This window comes from Zosterops lateralis, assembly GCF_965231275.1.
Source record: "Zosterops lateralis genome assembly, chromosome: W".
NCBI lineage: Eukaryota > Metazoa > Chordata > Aves > Passeriformes > Zosteropidae > Zosterops > Zosterops lateralis.
The window spans coordinates 30498757-30521879 of NC_139801.1; the positions used below are offsets into that span (position 1 = coordinate 30498757).

General features: G+C 44.9%; 1 pseudogene across 1 annotated transcript in view; it reads left to right on the forward strand.

Moving 5' to 3' along the window:
- Positions 1-23123, forward strand: part of LOC310922245 (dedicator of cytokinesis protein 11-like) — a 104971-nt pseudogene that overhangs the window by 30226 nt on the left and 51622 nt on the right. The window contains exons 13-30 of the transcript in view: positions 3649-3789; positions 5443-5652; positions 5989-6109; positions 7733-7815; positions 10763-10887; positions 11063-11137; positions 11639-11823; positions 11912-11977; positions 12154-12246; positions 12636-12760; positions 14036-14157; positions 14580-14666; positions 15916-16005; positions 17522-17640; positions 19295-19364; positions 19441-19580; positions 20920-20989; positions 21356-21502. The product of the transcript in view is annotated as a dedicator of cytokinesis protein 11-like (transcript). The remainder of the gene's footprint in view (positions 1-3648; positions 3790-5442; positions 5653-5988; positions 6110-7732; positions 7816-10762; positions 10888-11062; positions 11138-11638; positions 11824-11911; positions 11978-12153; positions 12247-12635; positions 12761-14035; positions 14158-14579; positions 14667-15915; positions 16006-17521; positions 17641-19294; positions 19365-19440; positions 19581-20919; positions 20990-21355; positions 21503-23123) is intronic.

Sequence of the window (23123 nt, forward strand, 5' to 3'; positions counted from 1 at the left end):
AAGAGTGACTTCTTAAGTGAGAGAGATGACAAGATGCCTTGTTTCTAGGCTGAAAATCTTCTATGAGTTATGGTAACAGACCGTAATATGACCATGCTAGAATAATCCTTTAAATTGTGGACAATATTAATTGGGGAGATGATTTGTGGATTTGAACAAAGGTATCTGTGATGAACTGAGTGAATATTGAATTAGTAGCTGTGATCTTGTGATCCCATGAGAAGTTGAACAGAGAGAGAGATGAGAAGAAGCCCTCTGCCACTGAAGAAGTGAGAAGACATCTCTTTTCCTTGAGTTGAAAAATCCTCTGCCTTTGAAACTGATGTCCTGGGTTGCAGTGTAGGATGTGCACAAAGTATTTATTCTGTCACCATCTTCATAAGCTGTTGAAACCAGGTGGGGCAGTGTTTTCCCAGGCCTCCTCCCTCTGGGCTATCTTCTGCTAATGGCCCATCAATGCCTTGCCTCATGACTCACAGGTAACTCCCTCCAGGAGCTATCTCTGTTTAATGGGCCATCAAGGACCCACTTCATGACTCATATCATCCCATTGTGAAATGCTCCACCCAGGGGAAGGAGCCAAGCTTTCCCACCTGGATATAATCTGGGGTTTGGGACAGAAAAGGCAGCCCTTACCTGCTGGATTCCCAGAGGACAGGAGCTACCAGACCTTTCTATGGGATCACTGCTTCAGGAAGACCACCTCATCTGGACTGCTTCCACCACCCTGCTCAGGTTGTATTCTGACTCTGTCAGTGGTCTTCTGTATTATTGCATTTATTTTATTTTTTTTTTCTTCCTAATGAATTGTATTTCTGACTTGGAGTCTCTCACTGGTTTTGCTTTCAAACCAGTACAACTGATCATTTTTAAAAGGTGCCACCCCAATCTGTGAATCTACGACCCATATGTGTGGTCAGGGGAAAGGCTACGTGGTATGGGAGGTTCCACAATTGCAGAATTTCCTGGGCGGGCTGCTTTTGTGTGAGTTGGAAGCCACAAGCAGACTGTTTCTCTTGTGGAAAGTTACCAAACAACAGGAGAGACTTCTCATTCTCTAAGACTGAATGAATGACAATTTTATAAGTGGTACTGACCTGGAGTTCTGAGTTTTGCCTCTTTACATTGTTTTTAGGAAATGGACAGTTTGTGGTAGGAGAAAGGGTTGGTTTAGAAATTCATTTGTGTTTTTTTCTTTTCCTTTGCTTCTCTTAGTGTGTCTTAATAAAATCTGTTTATCTTAATTTGGGCCCTGTTTTGCCTTTTTTCTCCCAAAAAAATCCTATCTCCCAGTTAGCAAACAAAATTTGACAAATATGAAACCGTCACATAAATGGTGCCATGACTCAGATAAGTGAACCAAAACCACAACAGAGCAGAACGAGATGTCAGTGCTCAGGTGATAGCTCAAATACAGGGAAGAGTTGCAGCAGCCCTGTGTTGCAATGTGCATGTTGAGTTTTCCAAAGTTCTGTATGTTTTTGTTATTAAATATCTATAATGGTTGATTCTTACCACACCCCTTTCCCAAATCCCTGTTGTTTCCCCTTACAATAGCCCTCTCCCAGTTCATTGTAATCCTTCCCTGATAAGACCCACTGCCACAGTCTAAGGCTTGAGTGCTCTGGCAAAAGCTGGTGACTCAGCCAGGCTTCAGGTATCCCCACACCCATTTTCACCCCTAAATAACCCTGTCAATGCCCCCTGTTCCTAAGTCACTCCCCTTCATTCCTAAAGGTAACGCCTCCTGTATTTAAGGGCATGTGAATCCCAGAAAGCCGACTTGCACCTGGGCTTCGGGCCTGAATAAAACCTTCCTGATCCCCTCATGTGAGTCTGCTCCTTCTTCCAAGCCATGACCATGTTTCTGTCTGAGATTTGGACTCACAGATATAACTCATTTATGTGGTTATCTGAAGAGCAGGGCTGGCTGGAGAACAGCTCAGAAGTAACCATAGCCCCACACATGGCCTCCCTCCAGCTTTGCTGGCATTTGCGTGATGCATCCTGATGTTGCTGGATTTCAAACTAGATTTTCTCTGGGGCTCTGAGAAGTCCTCATACTTGCAAGAAGAAGCAGTGGATAAGGTATTGCATGGATACCTGCAATGCTGCATGGGCTCAGCACAGCTGGCACTGGGAGCAGTGATGACAAAGGCCATGGCAGGGGTTTACAGGGAGAGCCTCAGTCTTCAGGGAGTTTTCAAATGTAGAGGCAGACAAATTGAAAAAACACCCTGTGCTGGTCTGATGCACTGGAGTAGAGGGTCATTGTCTATTGGCCTGTTTTCTTCTTGGCTTTGAACTTGAATTCTCTTCCAGGGTCCAGGTGTGGGATTTCAGTGGAATGAGCTGCAATTGTTAACAGAGTTTTAGAGAACTGTTCCAGAGTACATCATTGTTTCTGGTTCTCCTTCCGGTTTGGCGTGTTCACACCTGTAAAATAGAACATTCTGGTTTAACAAGGAAATATAATTAGTCTTTAAAAGGTTTAGTTGTACAAAATAAGCTTTTCTCTTGGCAGTTCTTTAGAGTCTTTAACAGAAGGAAGATAAGCATCCAGGAGGCTTTTTTGTGTGTTTTTTTGTTTTTGTTTTTTTTTTTTTTTTTTGGTTTGGTTTTTTTTTTTAAGAGAAGCTCCGAGAAGCTTCCTATATTCTAGTCAGATAATAAAAATGGAAATATTACTCAGTGTGGACCATCTAAGATAACTTCTTTTACCTAACCAAATAGTTAGGCTGAATCCCCTGCCCTCTTTCTATACCCAGAATGCTTCATTCTGGTGTGGGTCAGTTGGATCTGCTGTAACACCAAGCATTCAGAGTCTTTGCTCCAGTCGGTGCTGGTACATGCACACTTGCATGCCTGATGCTAAGGAGACTGGGAGCAGGAACGTATACCTGCAATGTACTTTCCTCATGAAAAGAAAATAAGGGAAACAAAAATACCTGCTGGTATTTTGGGGGTGTTTGGTAGTCCCACCCCAGTGCCCAGCACAATGGGTGTGTCAAAGGCTGCAAGTCTTTGGTTGTAAGTGTGCCTGCTCTTTGAGGAGGGTGGATGTGGAGGCACAGACCAGGCACGAGTGTTCTGGGTTAGGGAGGACGTGATGATAATTGAGCCTGTTTGGATTTCCCAGCCAGACACTTTGCTGTTTCTAGCCTTACCAGTTACTGCTGTGCTGCTGGACATGCCTTCCACTTTGAAATGTTGCTCACAATCCCACGTTTGCCTTCTCTCTATTTCAGGCACAGGGGCCATCTCTAACCTAGTCATACCTTCATGGTGGAAGATACTTTTCTGATTGTAACATTATCTTATGTTCCACTTTCTTCCCCAAGCTCTAAGTGGTGTTTGGGAAGATCCCCCGGGTTACAACAAAGCAGGAAGGAACTGAAATAATTCTGAGGTTTAGTTTGCTGTGCCCTACAAAACAGGTTGCTAAAAATTGATACATACCCATGAATTCATGTCTTGAATACCTTTCTGTAACATCATCAAATTGCACTCATTTGTGAATGTCTTGTACCTTTTGGACAACTTAAAAAAAAGGATAAAGATAGTATTGGCAGTAATGTCATCTCTGAACATTATTCAGGGGGTTATTTTCTTTTTTAATGAGACCAGATTTGTTTGTTTGCTGTCTAGAGACTCGATTTCTCAGGGATTGAGCCAGATGTGAAGCCTTTTGAAGAAAAGTGCAGCAGGCGCTTTGTGGTTTGCTGCCAGGACTTCTCCCTCAACCTCCTCGCTCAGCTGAGTGACAGGGCAGAAGAAGGACCCACCAACATAAGGGGAGCTCCAGCATGTCATGCTTTGTCTTTTTTCCTCTCACCAGCAAGAAAATACCTTGGCAAGTTATTGGGGGGGGGGGGTAAAATGATCCCATTTTGCCATGACCACCAGTGGGACCTGGACAGGCAGTGACTGCTGGCCCAGTAATTGCAGGATTTGTTTGCCTTGGTATTTTGGTGTTCCAAAAACGTGTTTGGGGACAGGGTCTGTGCTGACATGCCTCAGCCTGCCAGAAACTGAAACTGCTGGGAAACCTGTGGTTCAAGGGCACAAGGAATGGAGAGTGTGTGTCTGCCAAATTCTGCATCCCTGTGAAAGTCCTGTTGATAAATGATTAAGCTTCATCTCCAAACCACTCATGGCTATGTTTTATTTCATTTCTCCTAATGGCAAGGGATTTCCCTGTTCTGGAACCTTCTTCTGACTCCCAGCTTAACTCTATTCACAGTCACTTTATTATATGCATTTGTTATTGTGCCAAAGTTGTGCCTCAGCCTAAAAACTCCTGTATTTTCTGAGCCCCTGATGTCTGTAGACAGCTATTACATCTCACCTCAGCCTTTGTTCTGCTGGGCTGAACAGATCAGTCTCCTCCAGTCTTTCCTCCCAAAACAAATCCCTGCTGTCACATCCTGTGCTTGCTCTGGCTGGAGTCAACCCTTTCTGCAGGGATGCAGAGCAGCAGGGGAGGCAGAGGCATCAGCACTGCCCCATCTCTACTGACGCTGCCCTGTCTGATGCCTGGTAGAATCAAAAAGGCTTTTTTGTGATGGTTTCACATTGACAGTTCACAGCTCTGATACACAACACTAGGCTCAGTAACTCCCAGCAGATGGATGCACTGCTAACAGCAAAGATTCTTGTTATCCATCCTTAATCAGGTCCAGAGTGAGACCTAATCAGCACATTTTCAGCATTGATGTAATGCTGCCAAGTCATGCTGGGATGTCTTGGGCATGCTACAGTTTTATCTTCAGGCCTGCATTTTTATCTTTCCATGGATGCATGCCTACTAGGATGTTTGAATTAGAAATACATGAGTTATTGCCACTTGTCTGGTGCTGTCAAGGTCAGTAGCTACAAAGCACTTGGCAGATTTTGCACATGCATTTCCTCAGCAGTGTCAGCCTTGAATTTGAGCTCTCCTGGCTGAGAGAGCTAACTTTGCTCCTGGGATAGCATCTGAGGAACATTTTGAGTGTCACAGTTGAGCCATCCAGAGCTGATGGAGTTTGGAAAATAAATAAAGTAATCTTTAGCAGGCGATCATAAACACTCAAGCTGATTTCTCATTGCAAAACGATAAATAGCTCCAATAAAGTGAGTTCATCTTTTATTCCTGACTTCGTAGTTTACCACTTACATAAAAAACATATGGATTTCATTCTTTATATTTCATATAACTCTGTTCAAACTGACTAGATCAAAATGCAAGAAGGTGCAGGAAAAAAATGAATCTGTATATTTCTAAAGCAAATAAACATGGATTGTGTGACACAGTTCTGTAAAATGCTGGTGTATCAAACTAAAGGAACAAACAGAAGCAGAAGGTTCCCAGTTTCCTTATCAGGGAAAGCAATGCATGTTGATACTCTTGAGCATGTGTCGTGCATTTTTTATGACATAGATATTCAATAAAATTTCCAGGTTGAGCCCTTTTTCCTAAGCTTGGCATTATTTGACCTGAAAAGTAACTGCAAGATTTCAGCTGACTTCCATGTGGACTTGAACCCTCAATCTGTCTGGGACATGCTGCTGGATAACTCTGAGCCCAGAGCAGAGGGCACCCAGGGACACTGTCCTGGCCAGAGCCTTGTGCATAGAGTCTCTGAGTCCTGCCTGTGCTACATAAAACGGGTGAATATCTCACTTTCTCCTCATTCTGTGTCACTGCTGAGGCTTTTCAGTGACTTTAAGTGTGTTGTTATCTACTGTGTGGTGACCAGAAGCCAGCATTTCTCTTGAGTTGTGGTCGGTGTCAAAGTTGCCACACAGAGCTCACTGGCAGTGACAGGCAAAGCACCAGGGAGAGTTTTCCAAGACTTGGCCATGCTCAAGCCTGGTGAGCCCCTGTTGCCCATCCCCAGGGCAGGGTGTGTGTGGGGTGTGGGAAGGGGCAGTGGGATGATCAGGGCCAGACCCCGTGGTGCACATCGGGGTCCTGCTGTGTGACAGCTGCTGCCACTGTTGCACGGGGTGTTCTCCGTGACCAACCCGCACACAGATCTTCCTGGTGGCCCATGTGGAGAAGATGCTGCAGGGCAGCATCGCCCACTGTGTAGAGCCCTACATGAAAAACTCAGACCCTGGGAAGGTACTGGCTGGGGCCATGGGAGTATCAACTGAGTGATGCTGTCTGCTGCTGCAGGGAGTAGAGCAGGCTGAAACATGGGTTGTTCTGTAGCTCTTCAGTTTCTTGGTGGCAAATACAGTCTTTGTCCATTCTGTTTGCATTGTTCCCAGGCTGGCTTCTGATGGGTTGTCCTGGGAGAGTTGATTCCTTCCCCTGGAAAGAGCCAGAGGATTTTTAGAAAGAGCCAAGCATTTGGGGCCAGACCTTTTCCCATTACACTTCAGCAAGCCAAAGCCTGAGCTGGCAGGAAAAAGTGAGACACTTCATCCCCAGAATGAAGTGTCTGCATAGAATCATGGAATCCTTTATCTTCGAAAACCCCTATAAAATCATTGAGTCCAACCATTAACCCAGCACTGTCAACTCCACCACTAAACCATGTCCCTAAGCACCACATCTACATGTGTTTTAAATACCTCTACCACTTCTCTGGGCAGCCCATTCTAGTGCTTGACAACCCTTTGAGTGAAGAAATTTTTCCTGACATCCAAGGGAGAGGCCCTGCTGCTGCCATTGATTTATTAAAAAACTATGGACATTGATCTAATACCAATATCCAACTATGACGGACAAAGACTCTCTAACAGTTTAAAGTTAGAAAGTGTATGTTTATTACGACGCCGGGCAGCGTGTGGGATAGCTCCCAGAAACACACGCGCCATTTACAGATCATCACAGGGCCTTTTATCTACAGAAGTATTGAATACACAAACTACAAATGCATATTCATAGCTCTGATACCTCCCATTCCCCGCTTCGTATGGTAATTAGCCCAAAAAGCCACCAAGCATGCGTAGTTTGTTCTTTGAAATGGGTCGGTGGTCTTTTTAATGGGGTGGGGTCCCAAAATGATGAAGTAAGATTGTCTTCCTCAGCTCTGACTTTTTAACCTTTAGTGTTTGTGACAGCTAAATCCTGTTTTTCCCAGGACTGTTTGATTTATGATTGTATTGTATTCATGGGGTCTATTGATTATTCAGGATGCAGAAGCCCTAGTTTGACAGCTCCTCTGATTGATCGGTTCCTTCCAAGGATTATCAGTTCTTTCAGTCTGGCTTCTGTTAGCAAAAGGGAAGTCCTAGCTACATTATCTCAGCACTATCTATTTTGACTACAGTCTTTAATTCTTCTAAATCTATGCCTCACCATCAGCATCAGTCTCTGCATCCAGATGGAGCTGATGCTGCCTTGTTGCAGCCAGTCAAGAGTAGTTCCTGAAAAGTCAGTTATAGAATATGTGGTAATGATGGCATTCCCTTGGCACATTTTGTAAATCTGTATAGGATGAGCCAATTGCAGTCAATTTTGGAAAATAAACTAATACCCTTTGCCAAATAGAGCACTAATACTCTGATAGTTCAATCCCGAGGAGGTTTAACATGACTGCCCACAACGTTTGCTATTGCTTTGCAAAGTAACAGCTATAGGTGTTGGGAAGTGACAGACAGGGATGTCTGTCAGCTGTGCTGGTGCCTGGGGAGCAGAGAGATGTTCCTCCTTGGAGACTGCAACATCCTTCACTGCTGTTCCAGGGCAGCATCAAGGTCCTGGCACATGCTGACCTGCCTCTCTCATGTTTTGCAGACTGCCCAGAAGGTCCATAAGGTGGCCAAGCAGTTGTGCAGCCATCTGGGACAATACCGGATGCCCTTCAGCTGGGCTGCCAGGTCAGTGCTGGGGCTGAGCTGTAACCTCAGGCTGGGCTCTGCCCACAGTGGGAGCTGCTGTTGCTGCTGAGAGTGACCTGGGACACGGTTGGGCAAAGGGCCAAGTGACTGAAGTCAGTGAGGTTGCAGCCGAAGGCAGTTTGGCTCCAACTCCCAACAAAGAATTGGGATTGGCCTGAAATTCTCTATCTAGAATTAGAAACAAAATATTGAAAAGTAAACAGTGATAGGGCTGGGAAGGCAGTAACCTTCCTACTGACCTGTAGCTGCTGCTATTGGGGCAGAACATTCCTGGGGACAAAATACACCATCCCATGCTACCAAGGGAATCACTGCAGAAATTCCCTCCTAGCACCAGCCATTGCCAGGGACTGGATGAGAGCAGAGGACTTCCCAGCCTGGCAGTGGCAATCAGACAGGGTTTGTTTTCTATCTTAAACTCTGCTTTAATTAATATTCTTGGGAATGGCTAGAGGTAGTGATCCCATTCCCTTGCTGTTCTTTAACTGGGTCTGGTAAGTATGTCAGTACTAACTCTCTTAAATCTCAGTAAGAGGAAGGCAAGATCATCTACTGCCTCCTAGTGTTAAAATGCATTTTGGTGCTGACAAAAGGGCTGAGAATGACATGGTAACACAGAAAGCTGTCACAGTGGGCTGGAGTCTGGGAGTATACTGCTTGCAATGTGTATTCTTGAACTGGATGTTCCTGTGATGCTGGCTGCTCGTCTTTGAGATGGTGGTTTTGGGATGCAGCTGGATCCTGGGAGCCAGCATTCAGCCCTCTTCCAAGTGAATCCTCACCCTAATGGTGGGCTCTGGGCAGGCATTGACTTTGACTGGCTTCAGGTTTGTTCCTGCTGGGTAAAGAGCTGCCTTTGGACACCAAGGAGCTGAGTGGGCTGGTACGGGGAGCTGTCTTGCTCTGTATCCCTGGAACATTTCCCCTGTGGGTCTCAGAGGAAAGTGCTTGTACAGAAGGGGACTGCAGATGCTTTAATGTTCTTATTATACACAGACACCCATTATTTTCAAGGGCAGAGATGCTGGTATTCATCCAGGGTAGAATCCAGTCTCCTGCTCTGGCTTCAGGAGGAAGCTGATGCATGTCCCTGTGATAAATTTAGGGTAAAAATTCGTGTATAAAATAATAATCCGATGTGTAATGGGAATAATGTTAATAAAAATTGTGAAATCCAGTAGAAGGCTAATCGTTTCCCCCCCAGCCTGCCAATCTCAGTTGCAAAGACAGGACGAAAATCATCAGACTAGACAAAGACACTGGCCAACCTTGATAAGAATCACTTCCTCGCCAATGCAAGGAGAAATTCCTTCTTGACGACGATGCCGATCTCATCAACTCTCTGGCGCAACAAGCAAAATGAAATCAGCATAAGACTAACCCGTGAAATTGACATAAGAAAAGAGCTTTCCCGGAATGAAACAATGGGACTTGACAAGATCCGGGAAGCCCATCGAAAAGAAATTCGGACTATTCAGCCCATCCTGGACACCTGGACTGCCTAAGGGCAGAAAAACCCTATAAAACATTGGACTGAAAGCTGCACCGGCGTGGATTTGGGAGTCTTGTACACCGGTGCGGACTCCTATCCACCCAGCGCGGCGCTGACATTTTCCTATTTTTGTGGCTTTCTCATTTTTCTGGTGTTCGATATTCTGTTATTAATAAATTGTCTTTTATTTATCCGATATTTTGCCATTGCATTTATAACATCCCCAAACTGGTTTTTATCATGCACTCCTTTCCTAGGACGATTTCTGTGCTCTGACCCCATATGCAAGTGGGAAGATGCTTTACCACTTGGTGTTAGTGGGAGAGGATGGAAGGGAGTTTGTGATTGTGCACCAGACTTGGAAATGGGCTGAATGTTTCCTTCTGACCTGGCTGGACAGAGGGGAATGAGTAATGATGTCCCATGTGATTTCATGAGACAATTGCAGCCTGGGTGGGGTCTAAGCACCAGTCAGGGGGGAGAGCAGTCAGGTCTGTGGTATTGGGAGCACTCACAGGCCAGTGAATCTCTCACCTGATGAACTGCCTTTCAGATGTGTCAAAGACCTCAGTGTGTTGGAGTCCAGGGCATCCCTCTGGGCACCCTGGAAAGTCACAGACCTTGGTAGAAAGGCCTGGGACCCAAAAAAGAGGGTCTGGGGTCTGTGCAGGGGGGTTTGCCTGGCACAGAGCCCAGGAAGACACAATCTTTGATTTTGGTCTATGAGAAAAACATCCAACAGAGAGAAGAATTGCAAGTCACCAAGGTGTTACTGAGAGTAGTGTAGTTATCACCATGCAGAATATTTTGTAGTTTGGATTTTTAGAATGTAGATGCAAGGGGACAAGATGGTGGTTTTAGGGCAGTGCCCTGGGTTCTTCTTCTTCTCCCTTGGCATCCATCTTCTGCAGCGACGTGGGCGCAGAGTAGTTTCAGTGGATTGGATCAAAGTAGACATGACCCTGTTAGTATAGGTGATAGACATTGGCACAGAATTGTAAATAATGGGTATGTAGTTATCTGTATAAGAGGTAGCGACCTCCCATCACAGGGGGGAGTCACCTCATGTCCAGGCTGCTGTGAACATCTTGGCCAGACACAGGGGAATCACATCATGTCCAGGCTGCTGTGAACATCTTGGCTGGACAGAGAATTGTAAGATAAGAACTAATAAACAATACGAGAAACCAAGAAAACCAAGACCTTGAGACTCCACATCATTCTCGCACTGCACCGAGCTCAGCACAGAACACAGAGACACAGAGTCAGACAGCAGACCCTAAATCCTTCAGAGGTCAAGAGGGAAAATCACTCCCTCGAGCCCACACGAACCACCAGCTTTGAAATCTCGGGTGAGAAAGAACCAGATGAAACCCGAGATCAGTGTCTGTATATTTACCAACATTTAGAAAATGCACTTCTTCTTTTCTGCAGACCAGTTTTCAAAGACTCCCAGGGCACTCTTGATGCTGATGGAAAATTCTCACCCCTGTACAAGCAAGACAGTGGCAAACTCTCAAATGAAGATATGCTAAAGCTTTTAGCTGAGTATAAGAACTGTGAGAGACTGATGCAGGGGCTGGGCAGGCATTTTGACGTACGTTTTCAGACAGTTAAGTGTAAGCATGAGATGACAATTTCTAAAATACTTGGAGAGTAGCAAAAAATGCTGATTATGTGCTCAGTACTTGAGCTTTCAAGGTTCACACTCTTGTTCCTTTCTCCCTAACACAGGCCAGAGAAGACAAAACTGCAGGTCATTCCAGCCCAGTTAAATATCATCATCAGACATCCCGCTAGACTTCACAAGTAAGGATCTTGGATCTTAACGTAAGTGCTGATAGCCTGAGCCTCAGGAGTTAATGCTTCTAGGGGGAATTTTGCTATTTCATTAACAAGAGTATCTCAAGACTGCAATGATAAATGAGTAATTCAGCACAACCACTGACTTGGAAGTCTTTCTGATGCATACTGTGGAGGAGATGTGGTCCAAATGCAAAGATTTACCTGAGAGATTGTTCTGCTTTACAGTTTAGCCATCACATCCTAAATCCAAAGGAAGCCAGATGCCTGCTTTTGCACCAATCTCATATGACATTTTTGATCCATAACATTGTAGGGCTTTACAAACATAGTCAGTGTTTCTGATTCTTTACCTTGCATTTAAAGAAACTGAAACAAAGAAAGGACTTGTATTCAGTGTCATTCCATGGGCTTTTGGCAACTCCTGTCACAGGTTATGTAGGCTAATCTCCTGTCCAAAAGGCTTTTCTAGTGGACCTAATTTTTTCTGTTCTTATTCTCTTCCAGATTGTTTCACAGCTTCTTATATTCCTATAAAACCTTTTGAGAAGGGCAGTGAGGACATTGCAGTTGAAGTGGAGGCGCTTGTCCCAGAAGTTGCAAAATACTGTTACCCCTTCATGGTCTACAAAAACCACCTCTACGTCTACCCCTTGCACCTGAAGTATGAGAACCAGAAGGTGTTTGCAAAGGTGAGTGATCTGGGCAGTGACCTGCAGCCAGGCTTGGTGTTGGCTGGGGTGATGCTGCTGCGCATCCTTCTGTTCTCCCCCATTTCAGGCAAGGAATATTGATGTCTGTGTTGAGTTCAGGGATTCAGATGAAGTTGATGCCAGGCCATTAAAGGTGGGTTAATATTACCTGTCAACGGGGCTGCCATTTGGCCATTGCTGGGTGTTCTGTCCCAGCCAGGCCGAGCAGGGCAGGAGAAAAGCACTGAGTTTCCTTGATCATTGGTTTAATTTGGCCAACTGATTTAGGACGGCAGGACCCCAAATTCAGCTCTTAATTTGTGTTTCCAGTGCATATATGGCAAACCTGGGAGCCCTCTGCTGACCACAAACATGTATGCTGCTGTGCTGCATCACAACCAGAACCCAGAGTTCTATGATGAGGTAAAAGCAAAGTGTGGGAAATAGCAGATTTTCCTGGATGCTATAATTCCAAGGGCCTTTTCAGGGTACCTCTTTTTCCAGGGCTGGATGAAATATGGGTAATCACCAGCCCTTTGCCTCAGCAGAAGGGCTCAGCAAAGCCAGAGCCTTTGTCGATTTTTAATGTCAGATTGTTTTCTGCTGTCTTTACTGTCACACCGTGCACTCCAATCACACCCCCCATTAATAAGTAATGTTGCAAATGTGATGAAAATGTTAGGAGTTATTTAAGATGGGTAAGAATGTGTCTTGTGTAACTGTCTACAACATAACATTTGTGAAATGAAATAGAACTAAAATATTACTCCATAACTAAAAATACAGTCTGATTTATCATGATATAATTTTAGATTAAAATTGAGCTTCCAATACACCTCCATCAAAAGCATCATTTGCTTTTCACCTTCTATCATGTCAGCTGTGAAATTAATACAAAGGCAACATCAAAAAAAACAAGACACTGCTGAAACTCAAGGTATGTTCAGTGCTTAAATTACTTCTGTTGAAGTGTAAAAGGACAAGATAAAACAAATGTAGGGACATGAAAAAAAAATGTGATTAACATACCAGCCTGTCTGAATTTTATTTCTAAAAGCAACATAATATGAAATTGTAGGTCTAAAAAGGAATAAATTCAATATTTTAGTTTATATTAAAGCTCAAATTTTTGCTTCAGTCTGACAATTCTTTCTATATATTCCTGACTGTAGTGGTGTGGTTTTGGTTTTATCAGATTTATATATGTACTTGTTCCTTGTTTTATATTCTTTTTCATAAGTTGTAATGGTTTGCCCCATGCCACCCATGTTCCACCCTTTTTGGTTTTACCCCAATCCCAGTTATATGTCAGTCATAAGTTATCCAGCCCCTGGGTCTTGTCTGTCACTTTGGGGTCTCTCCCAAAAGTCTGGAAAGTTCCAGTAAGGACCCCAAGTGATTGGACATGACTTCAGCTGTCTCCCCACCCGAGTTATTGATTTGTTACAATGTATGTCATTTACCTAGAGTGCCATACCCCCTTGGTCCCTGATTTGTCCCCAGTTAAACCCATCCCTGAGTTCCTCCCCCCAATAAAAGGTGTTGCATTGGGGGGGTTTCCCACTTTTTTTCCCTCGCTTTTCCCCCCCGCTGCTTCTGCTGAGGGGTGTCTGCTGGGGCAGATACCCTGATGAATAAAGCCAGCAGTTAACCCAGAACAGCCTCCCTCTTTTTTTCCTGCTGTCATTGCTTCACTCCTTCGGGCAAGCAAGAACTCACAGGGGTCGGTGAGGTTCATCCTGCTACCAAGCCGTACCCTTTACTGTTGAGGTGTCAGGGCTAGCCGAGGCAGACACAAGACACCTCTTCACCAGTTTGGGGCTTGCACAAATGTGCTGTTGTCAGGAAAGTCACCAATAAAAACTTGCTGCAAGATCAGGGTCTCAGGGGCTGATCCTACCAACACTAGGCATATGCACACCTGGGTCCCACCGGTTAGGAAGCCTCTCCCTTCATCCAGTCCTCAAAGGACCCTCATGGTGCACAGCCATGGCTCACCCACTATTCCTGCCCCTCACACTCCTGGTCTGTTCTGTGTCTGAATTTTGTTCACCAGGTAAAAGATACCTTAATGACACTGACATGGTTGATCCCTTGCTGAAGCCACTTGCACAACTGCAGGTTTGGACTTCCCAGGGTGAGACAGAGTTCTTTTTGAGCTGAACATGTACCACTGTGTGTCTGCTGACTGCTGCCATGGTTGCCTCTGCAGTGGGATTCGCCTGGGTGCCGCTGCTGAAGGATGGGTGGATTGTCATCCTGGAGCGGCATCTGCCAGTGTCATCCAACCTCCCCCCTGAGTACCTGGGGCTTGGAGACATGGACTCACGGAAGGTAGGAAGGCCTTCCATTTAGGATGGGCTTGAATGGAAAAGGAAGAGGAAAGTTGAACTTTTGTTACCACTGTAAATTCTGGGTTTCTGTTGGTGCTTTGCTCAGCTGAAAAGATCTCTACTGCAGGGCACCTCCAAAGCTTAAAGTTCTTAGGGATGGGAGACAGGACACCTTTAATTCCACTTTCTCTGCTTATGCAAGTTGCAGAGGGTATTTCTGTGGTGGACTAGGCTGTTGTAGATGGCACAGAGCAGGAGAGTGAGCCCGTGTTCTGTGTGCATGTTTTCATGGGGAAGATGGTGTTTGTACTGGGGGTGAACCCCTTCTTCCACCCCAGCCAGTACCTTCTGACCAGGTGTCTGCACAGAGCCACCTTCTCACCACAGTCTGAAACCAAGTACTTGGATGTTGTCTGTTCACAGCAGCCCAGCATGGATGCAAAGTGAGTGGATGGAGCAAAACCACTGTTTAAAATCAGAATCCATTTGGACTCAACCATTTACACCCAGGTAAGTCAAACGCTTTAAAAACTTCCAGCACAAATGCAAAGGAAGAGACTGCTGTGTCTTTACTAAAGCTAAGCCATAGGTGGTGTGGGAAAGAGGGCCCTGGTACCTGGTTTGCAAAGCAGCACTGAGATACTTCTGAAGCAACATGGCTGGGATTACTTGCAGGGATCTGCCCCTTGGCTGGATGGGATGAGATAATTGTGTGACTGAATGAGCCTAGGGAGAAGCTGATGTTTCCTTGGCCAATTGCACTATAACTGGCAGGACCAAGGAAACATTTGAGCAAATGACCTGCTTCAATGATGCAAAAGAGGGAACTGGTTCATGTGAGAGGTTTCCCCAAACTCTAGAATCATTAATGTTGAAAAGACCTCTAAGATCATCGAGTCCAAGCTAGTATTAGACTTTTTGATAATTAAAAAAAATAAAAATTCTCTGACAACAGCAGACACAAGAAAACAGTCCTGGTTTCTGTTTGAAAGCAGTTCAGGCTGTTTTACCAAGTCCTAGTGTGTTCTGCTGTCTTATGGTAGTGGTGGACTTCCCTAAGTTTAACGTGATGTGCAGCACAGATCCCCAGCACATTCTCTAGGGCACGTCCTGTCAGCACTGCTCCTGGGGGAATGCCCTTGGCTGGATGTCATCAGCTACATTTACATTTAGAGCAAATTGCTTTCAGCATCTAAATCTGTTTTGGAGATTTACTGATTCTGTATAGCACTGAGAGCAGCACAGTAGTTGTGCTTCCCCACCAAATTACATTTCCAGATGCTTTTCTGAGTTAAATAACCTAGTAATTAAATCTAACCTTGGAGGAGGAGGGAGAGTATTAGGAAGGAGAGTCTGCCTCAGATGGACAGTAGGAGGCTGGTGATGCAGGTGGTGAAGCAGTTTCTGTGAGTTGCAGCTGTTGAGAGGGCTTCTGTTTCTCCAGGTCAGTGTTTTTTGGGGATTTGGGCTCAGGTTAGTACAACCACAGGAGAATTTTAACACTGCTGGAAGTTTTGTGCTAAATATTGAGGTTAGTTGGGAGCCAGGGGCTGAGCAGTGGGTGGGCATGTTGGAAAAGACAGAGAGCAGTCCTGGGAGATGGCAGCTGGAGATCAAAAGTGCCACTGGCAGGGACATGGGGTTTGCTGGGGACATGGCCCACTGCTGCAGGTAAGTCACCAGATTTCTAAGTGCAAGCGGTGAAGTAGGGGCTGACAAATGTTGAGGCTGCTGAATTGAACTTGTTTGTCTCTTCCAGGACATGCACTTGCACAAATTCTTCCACTACTGCCAGCTGGTTCAGGCGGGAGCTAAGGAAGTGCCAGGAAAACTTGTTAAATACCTAAAGGTGAACAGTGCCTGTCACTGGGCTTCATTTGTGTTTTTACAGACTGTCAGCAAATACCCAGAACCCTGCCCTATGGGAACACACCCTTGCTGGGGTCAGTGCATTGTGCAGTACCCTTACTTTTGCTTTATCCTATCAGATGGGCTAGTATTTAAATGAAATGTCTTTTCATGTCCCTACATTCATTTAATCTTGTCAGATGATTTTCTGTGTGCTGCTTCCCTCTGCCTTCCACAAGGGATAAAACAAGCAGTCAGCATTGTTCTGCCATGCTCATGGCAAAGCTCTCTCCTGGTGGACTCACACACTCCTCCCTTGCTGTTCTAGGTTTGATTCAGCCCTTTAAACTGTAGCACAATTCCTTGTTTTCTGGAAGCCCATTCGAAGCAGGAGATATTTTTTCAGGCTGAAAAAGATACATGAGATTATCAGCCAGTTAAATTTGAGCAGAGGTGACCTCTGACCTAGACCCAGCTTTTTGGTAATCACTGCAGCATGAGTAAGGGCTTTGGAGCAGATTCAGCAAAGGCTTCTGCAGGGAATATTATTCTTGGCTATTTACTGTCCTTGTTTCCTTCCATAACTGCCTGTTTCTGAGAGTGCTGCTGTAGCAACAGCTCCGCTTCCAGTGGTGGGGATGTATCACCACAGGGTTACTTAATGTGTGTCAGATAATGTATAAAAATTTTAAGGAATAGAAATAATAGCAGGTTATGAAGCCAAGCACTAAAATCACAGTAGCTTTGTTGTGAGCATTTTGCCAGGTCCCAGTCCTGCTGAGCCCCAGCGCCCTCACTGCAGTCTACAGACAGGGAGATTGGTATGTGCAAACCACAAGTGAGGGATTCTTCACTACCACCACCTCAATAATTTCAGTAATTTAAATAGCTAGATAGATTTAAAAATCTTTCATTAGATTTTCAGGTTTGAAAACTGAAAATTAAACATGCTGTCTTTCCTAGACTCATATAATGAGCTTCCGGCACAAGAGCTCTGTGAGATTGATGGAGAGCATATGCATGAGACAGTCTTGACCTTCACCAAGTGCCTTAAACTCCATTTTTGACAGCAAGCTATGCTCTTTGAAAAGAAAAGTCTCTTAAAGTCATTGGGCAGCAATTTTTCATGCTCCAAAGGCATTTGTGGAAATGGGACTTCAAAAAACTGGCACAAGTGATAAGAAGATTTGAGAGCAAAACTTCATCCTTAAATTCTGGGCTTTTCAAATCAAATGTGACCTCTAATTAAGTCATAGATGCCTGGACACATCTGAGAGGAGGATTAATACCTGCCATGAGTGATTTATGTTGCTCCCTGAAGGTTTGCAGCTGGGATCTGTCAGCTGGAAGGAGGCAGCAAGTCCTGGTATGGGTCCAAGTTGCCCTGTCCTCCAGTGGGCTGAAGCATTTCACACCCTGAAGCCTTTGTCCCATTGCCACAGAAATGTCTGCAGACTAAATTTTTAACATCTGCAACATTGAACTAAAAGTGTCTGTGTTTTGAACATTTCTTTTAGTGTTTGCACTCAATGGAGATCCAAGTAATGATTCAGTTTCTACCTGTAATTCTTATGCAACTATTTAGAGTCCTCACAAACCTGATGCAGGAGGATGAAGTAGCTGTCAACTGCACCTTGTGAGTCTTGGGTGAACCATCCAGTGACAAATGCAAAGCCACAAATGGCAGTGCAAAACAGAGTCTGGTTTCCCAGTACAGGGTGCTAAGTGACAGCACGGGCTGTCCCCTGCTGCTGTCTTCCCCTGGATCATGTGGGTGGCATGGGGGCATTGTGGGACTCTTGTCCTGGGAGTGGTGTGAGGAAAAATGTGGTACTTTAAAGATACTCCTGGGTTGTTTCTCAAAAGAGAAAGGGTTTGGTGGCTCTGGGAGCCGAGTTATTGTCGTATCAAAAGGCTGCAGAGTGCAGGTGTGTCCCAGCTGCAGGCAGCAGATGTGGGGAGCAGTATCCTGGTCTCATCCCAGCACACCAGTCCCTGATGTCAGGATTGCTCCAGGTGCCCTGCAGCTGAGTGTGGCGTGCTGCAGCTCCCGCTGTGCCGGCTCCGAGCTCCAGTGCTGCTCCGGCCCCAAGAGGGCAGCGCCGGCCCAGGTGGGCACTGCAGGGAGCTTCAGCGAAAGCACCTTCCTTGCCTGGCACCGGCAGCGACCCTCTGGAACCCAGAGTTGTACTAAAACATGCACCTTCCTCCTGTGGTGCTTCCTCAGTGAAGTGCTGACGTGCACAGGGGGTGCTGGATGTCATCCTCTGGTCCCAATACAGAGCATGCATCCATGTACCAGAAGCATCCTGCTCCCATGGAACTGGAGGTTGGAGGCTGAGCCCTGGTCCCCAGGGATGTGGTGCCTATTGCAGTCATAGCCCTGCGCCATATGATGTGGGTCATGAGAACTTTTCCTTTGTGGAGCACTGTAATTCTATGCTGTTTGAAGCACCAGAGGGTGAGGAGAGGGGAACAGGTGACCTCAGGTACCTATTGGGTGACCAGCTCCCACCTTCATTTCCAGAGATTTTTATTAAAGCTTGGCCTGATGCTTTCCAGTTTGTCAGTAGCTTTCTGTTTAATAATATCTCTTTTCTCATCAGATTTTCATAGTGGAATTTAAAACCCACTTTATCTGATAAATGGCTCATAAACTCCTTGTGGTTTGGCTTGTGGGTTCTGTGGCAACATGCAATAGTTTGTTGTTCCCTCTGGCTGGGAGTGGAATGTAAATCCCCAGTAGTGGCTGGGGAAACCAGGCTCTTGCTGCCTTGATCAGCTGCCTGGGAGTGAGTCCAGAGGGCTGGCATGTTCTCCAGGGTCTGCTTGACCTTCCCACACTGCAAGGCAACAGCCCAAAATAATCCAGTGCATGTAACAAGGAGCATATGATGTAAATAAAGTAAAAGAAAAAAAAAGGAGGCTTCCAGAATTAATGAATTCTGGGAATGGTAGGAGGTATCAGATTATAACAACGATGGACAATGTTCTGTCTCACCTCCTCGTGCAAGGAGTCTTGAGTGTTAAAAGTCAGCTTGTCTGGGTGATTCCTGGGCCAGCACAGACGTGTAGAAGAGGCTTTGGGCACCTCATCTGAGTGCTTTGTGCAAGGATGGTGCAGGAGCTGTGTGTGGGGTTGCTGGCCTGCAAGAACTGTCACTTTGCAAATCAGGCCATGCCAGTAGAGAGGCTTTTGGGGTTGAGCAGGATGGGACACGTCTGCTTTTGTGAGGTAGAGGAACTTGCCCTCATGTTGCGTGCTGAACACAAACCACATTTCTCCCCAGGGTTCTTCTGCACATCGTGTCCAAGTGCCATGAAGAAGGTCTAGACCATTACCTGCACTCCTTCATAAAGGTCAGTCATGACACACTGCCCCTCAAGACTCCCTGCTGGGAGCAGGCACATGCTGACACTGCTGTTCTTGCCTCAGTACATCTTTCGAGCTGAGAAACCAAGTGCCAAACAGGCGAAGATGACCCATGAAATCCTGGTGCTTTCTATGGCCACCATCTTGAAGCAGTCAGCAGATTTTCTAGCCATCAATAAGCTACTCAAGGTGAAGTATTGGCAGTACATGGCTGCCAAGGGCAGAGGGGAAGAAAAGGGGGTCTGGTATAAAGCCCAACACTTACCCCCATCTAAACCCACTGCAGGGGCAAAGCTGCCAGGGCAACTCCTTGCATCCACATTCTTGAGGTTCTCCCCTTAAAACAGAGATGAATTCTTGCAGGGAACCTCTGTTTAGGCCTATGACAGGAGACAGCAAAAGGCTGTTCATTTTGCCAGTTTTACCTATTTTCCTCAAGCCACACCTGAAGGGTGACTCATGGGAGGCAAACTGAGTTTCTGCCTCTCTGGGCCTTTGCAGGGCTTGCACCTCAAACTGCTGGTTCTTGGCAGGGTGCATTGGGGTGCAGAGGGGCTAAATCTATTCCCACCCTAAGACTGGCAGGACAGCAAAGGCATCTATTCCTAGCCAAGCAGTGCTTACAAAAAGCCATTGAATGTGAGCTCCCTCCCACATAGGTGCTTCCCCACATAGTCAGGGAATATCAGTCATGTTCAATCGTGCTGAGAAAAGTAATAGTATTCTTTGTTCATTCTAGTACTCATGGTTTTTATTTGAAGCACTGTTTTGGTTTGAATAGACAGGTATCTGCCAAGGAAGATTGGAGTCTCCCTTGGAATGTAAGCTCCCCCTCCCCTTTTTCAAATTATTATAAATTTGCAATTAAAAGGCCATCAAGTAAATATTTTGGGAATAGGTATAGCAGTTCGTTACTAGGGATATTAAAAATACAAATGTTGTAGTACAAAAGAATAAGCAAACAAACAAACAAGGAATCCCAGAAAAAAAAACCCCTGACAGTCAGAAATACAACCTGACACCCTGTTAGTCAGGGCTTTGGAAAGAGTCCAAAGTCAGCCCTCCTGGAATGGCAGATGTGGTCCTGTTGGAAGCAGAGATGGTCCTGTGGAGCCAGGGGTCCCAAAGTGGGTCCAATCTTCCTTTGGGAATCCCGTGGGAACACTGGAGTGCCTGGTGATACTTGCGGCTCCTTTTTATCTAGGTGGAAATGGTTTGGCTTCTTCTTGGGTAGAGCATCTCACAATAGGATGATGAAATGTGTCATGCCATTGGTGAGCTTTGATGGTGCATTAACAAAAGATATTCCCATGGGGGTAGTGGAGGACTGAGCAGAGAGAAGAGATAATACCCCACCCGGTTTTTTAACAGCTGACTTGTTATCAGGGAAGGCAGTTACCCCTTCCCTTCTGGAGTTATAACAGATAAGGAAAAAAAAAAACCTTTGGCCATCTCTTTGTTTCGGTCAAGTACTCTTTAAGTATCCAACACTTAGTCTCCTTGGTAACTTATGGAGAAAAAATTCTTTAAAGTAAAAAGGAGCAAACCTAACCCCCAACAAGCACTTGCAAAGTCCATGGCAATGTACTTACTGGAAGAAAACAAAATCAAGGTAAAAAAGAATTTGGTCAATGCTGCTTTACAGAAATGTCACAAACTCCTCCAAAAGCTTTTCTTAAAAGCCATGTGACTCTAAAAAAAAAAACCTGCCAAACTGAACAGCTTAACTTTCTTTTTCATTTTGCTTTTCCCTTTTCCACCCTTTCACTCTCAGTTGTAATTTAAAAATTCCAGAAGTCCTTATGACTTGTGCAGCTTCCTTTTCTGTTACTGCCTACTGCAGTTGCAGCCAATACTTTCTTTGATCACTGTTTTATTAGGAAGCAACAAAACCAAATGCTAAAGAACTCGTGTCTATGTTCAGTTCTCCCCAGCTGCTGTTTTTCAGCACCGAGTTGGGATGTGCTCTTGGTTTCAGCTGCCCAGGGGCCAGAGGTTCCCTGAGTCCTACCAGCACGCCCTGCACTTGCTGCTGCTTGCCATCATTCCTCATGTCACCATCCGCTACAATGAGGTCCCTGAAGGGTCCAGGAATGTGAACTTTAGCTTGGCTTACTTCATCAAGGTCAGCAGTTTTTTTCCTTCTCCCAGGATTTTATGAGGGGGGAAAAATATAGACAATGAGAAATATGGAGCAAGCAAACAAATGTGGTTTTAATTTATCTTGTCTTTGGTTTTTACAGTTGTAAAAACTTTTGAGGGGATAAGCTCTCCTAGGAAAGAAACCTTCTCTTTCCAAAGAGACAGTAACTGTATGTTACTGAGGGTTTTCAGGCATACCTAGCAACTGTTTGGAACCTGAAATATGTATACTCTCATTTTAAATATTTCTGTTGTCCACTGGAGACTTAAGTAAGATCATCCAAATGATTTCAGAGAAACAGGATCATGTATGTTTTGGAAATTCAGCAGCAACCCAGAGGATGAAATCTGGATGCTGGCAGGACAGTAGTATGGAGGAGATTTAGGATGACTGCTTTTATTTTTAATGGTTTGATTTATTAAAAAACTATGGACATTGATCTAATACCAATATCCAACTATGACGGACAAAGACTCTCTAACAGTTTTAAGTTAGAAAGTGTATGTTTATTACGACGCCGGGCAGCGTGCGGGATAGCTCTCAGAAACACACGTGCAATTTACAGATCATCACAGGGTCTTTTATCTTCAGGAGTATTGAATACACAAACTACAAATGCATATTCATAGCTCTGATACCTCCCATTCCCCGCTTCGTATGGTAATTAGCCCAAAAAGCCATCAAGCATGCGTAGTTTGTTCTTTGAAATGGGTCGGTGGTCTTTTTAATGGGGTGGGGTCCCAAAATGATGAAGTAAGATTGTCTTCCTCAGCTCTGACTTTTTAACCTTTAGTGTTTGTGACAGCTAAATCCTGTTTTTCCCAGGACTGTTTGATTTATGATTGTATTGTGTTCATAGGGTCTATTGATTATTCAGGATGCAGAAGCCCTAGTTTGACAGTTCTCATGATTTATCAGTTCCTTATCAGTTCCTTCAGTCTGGCTTCTGTTAGCAAAAGGGAAGTCCTAGCTACATTATCTCAGCACTATCTATTTTGACTACAGTCTTCAATGCCTCATTTTCCCCACTTCTCTTTTTAAAGTGAGTAAATTCTTTTACTCAAAAGAGTCTTTCTCATCAATCCAATCTGTACAGCTAGTGTCTCTTAAGACCAAGCCATACACTTTTGATAATGAGGTTAAGGCTGCTATTCGTCGTAGCATCCTTCAGTTCCAAACAAGCATCACAACAGATAAAACTAAACTTATACTAACCAGAATAAGCAACACAACTATAGGGTGGACTAAGGCATTTAGTATACCAGTTGCTGTTGGAGACTACTCAAAAGGCACATCCCACTAATGATGGGATAAATGTTCCTCAAGCCTCTTAAATACTCTTTTGATGGTTTCTGTGTTACAGTTAATTGTCCTTCTTCCTTAATTTTCCTTTAAGATTTCTTTCAATCTGGGATGTTCCTATGGGTACAGGCAGTATCTTACAGGAGCCCGATAGGAAAAATCACATCCCTTAATTCTGAAAAAATTGCAAACACACAAATTGAATTGGGTTACAACTTGGTTGTCTATTTCTATAATGCAGCATGCTGTCTTTGGACAGACACAACCTTGCCCTGTATACACCAGTGAAGTTTTCTGTTTG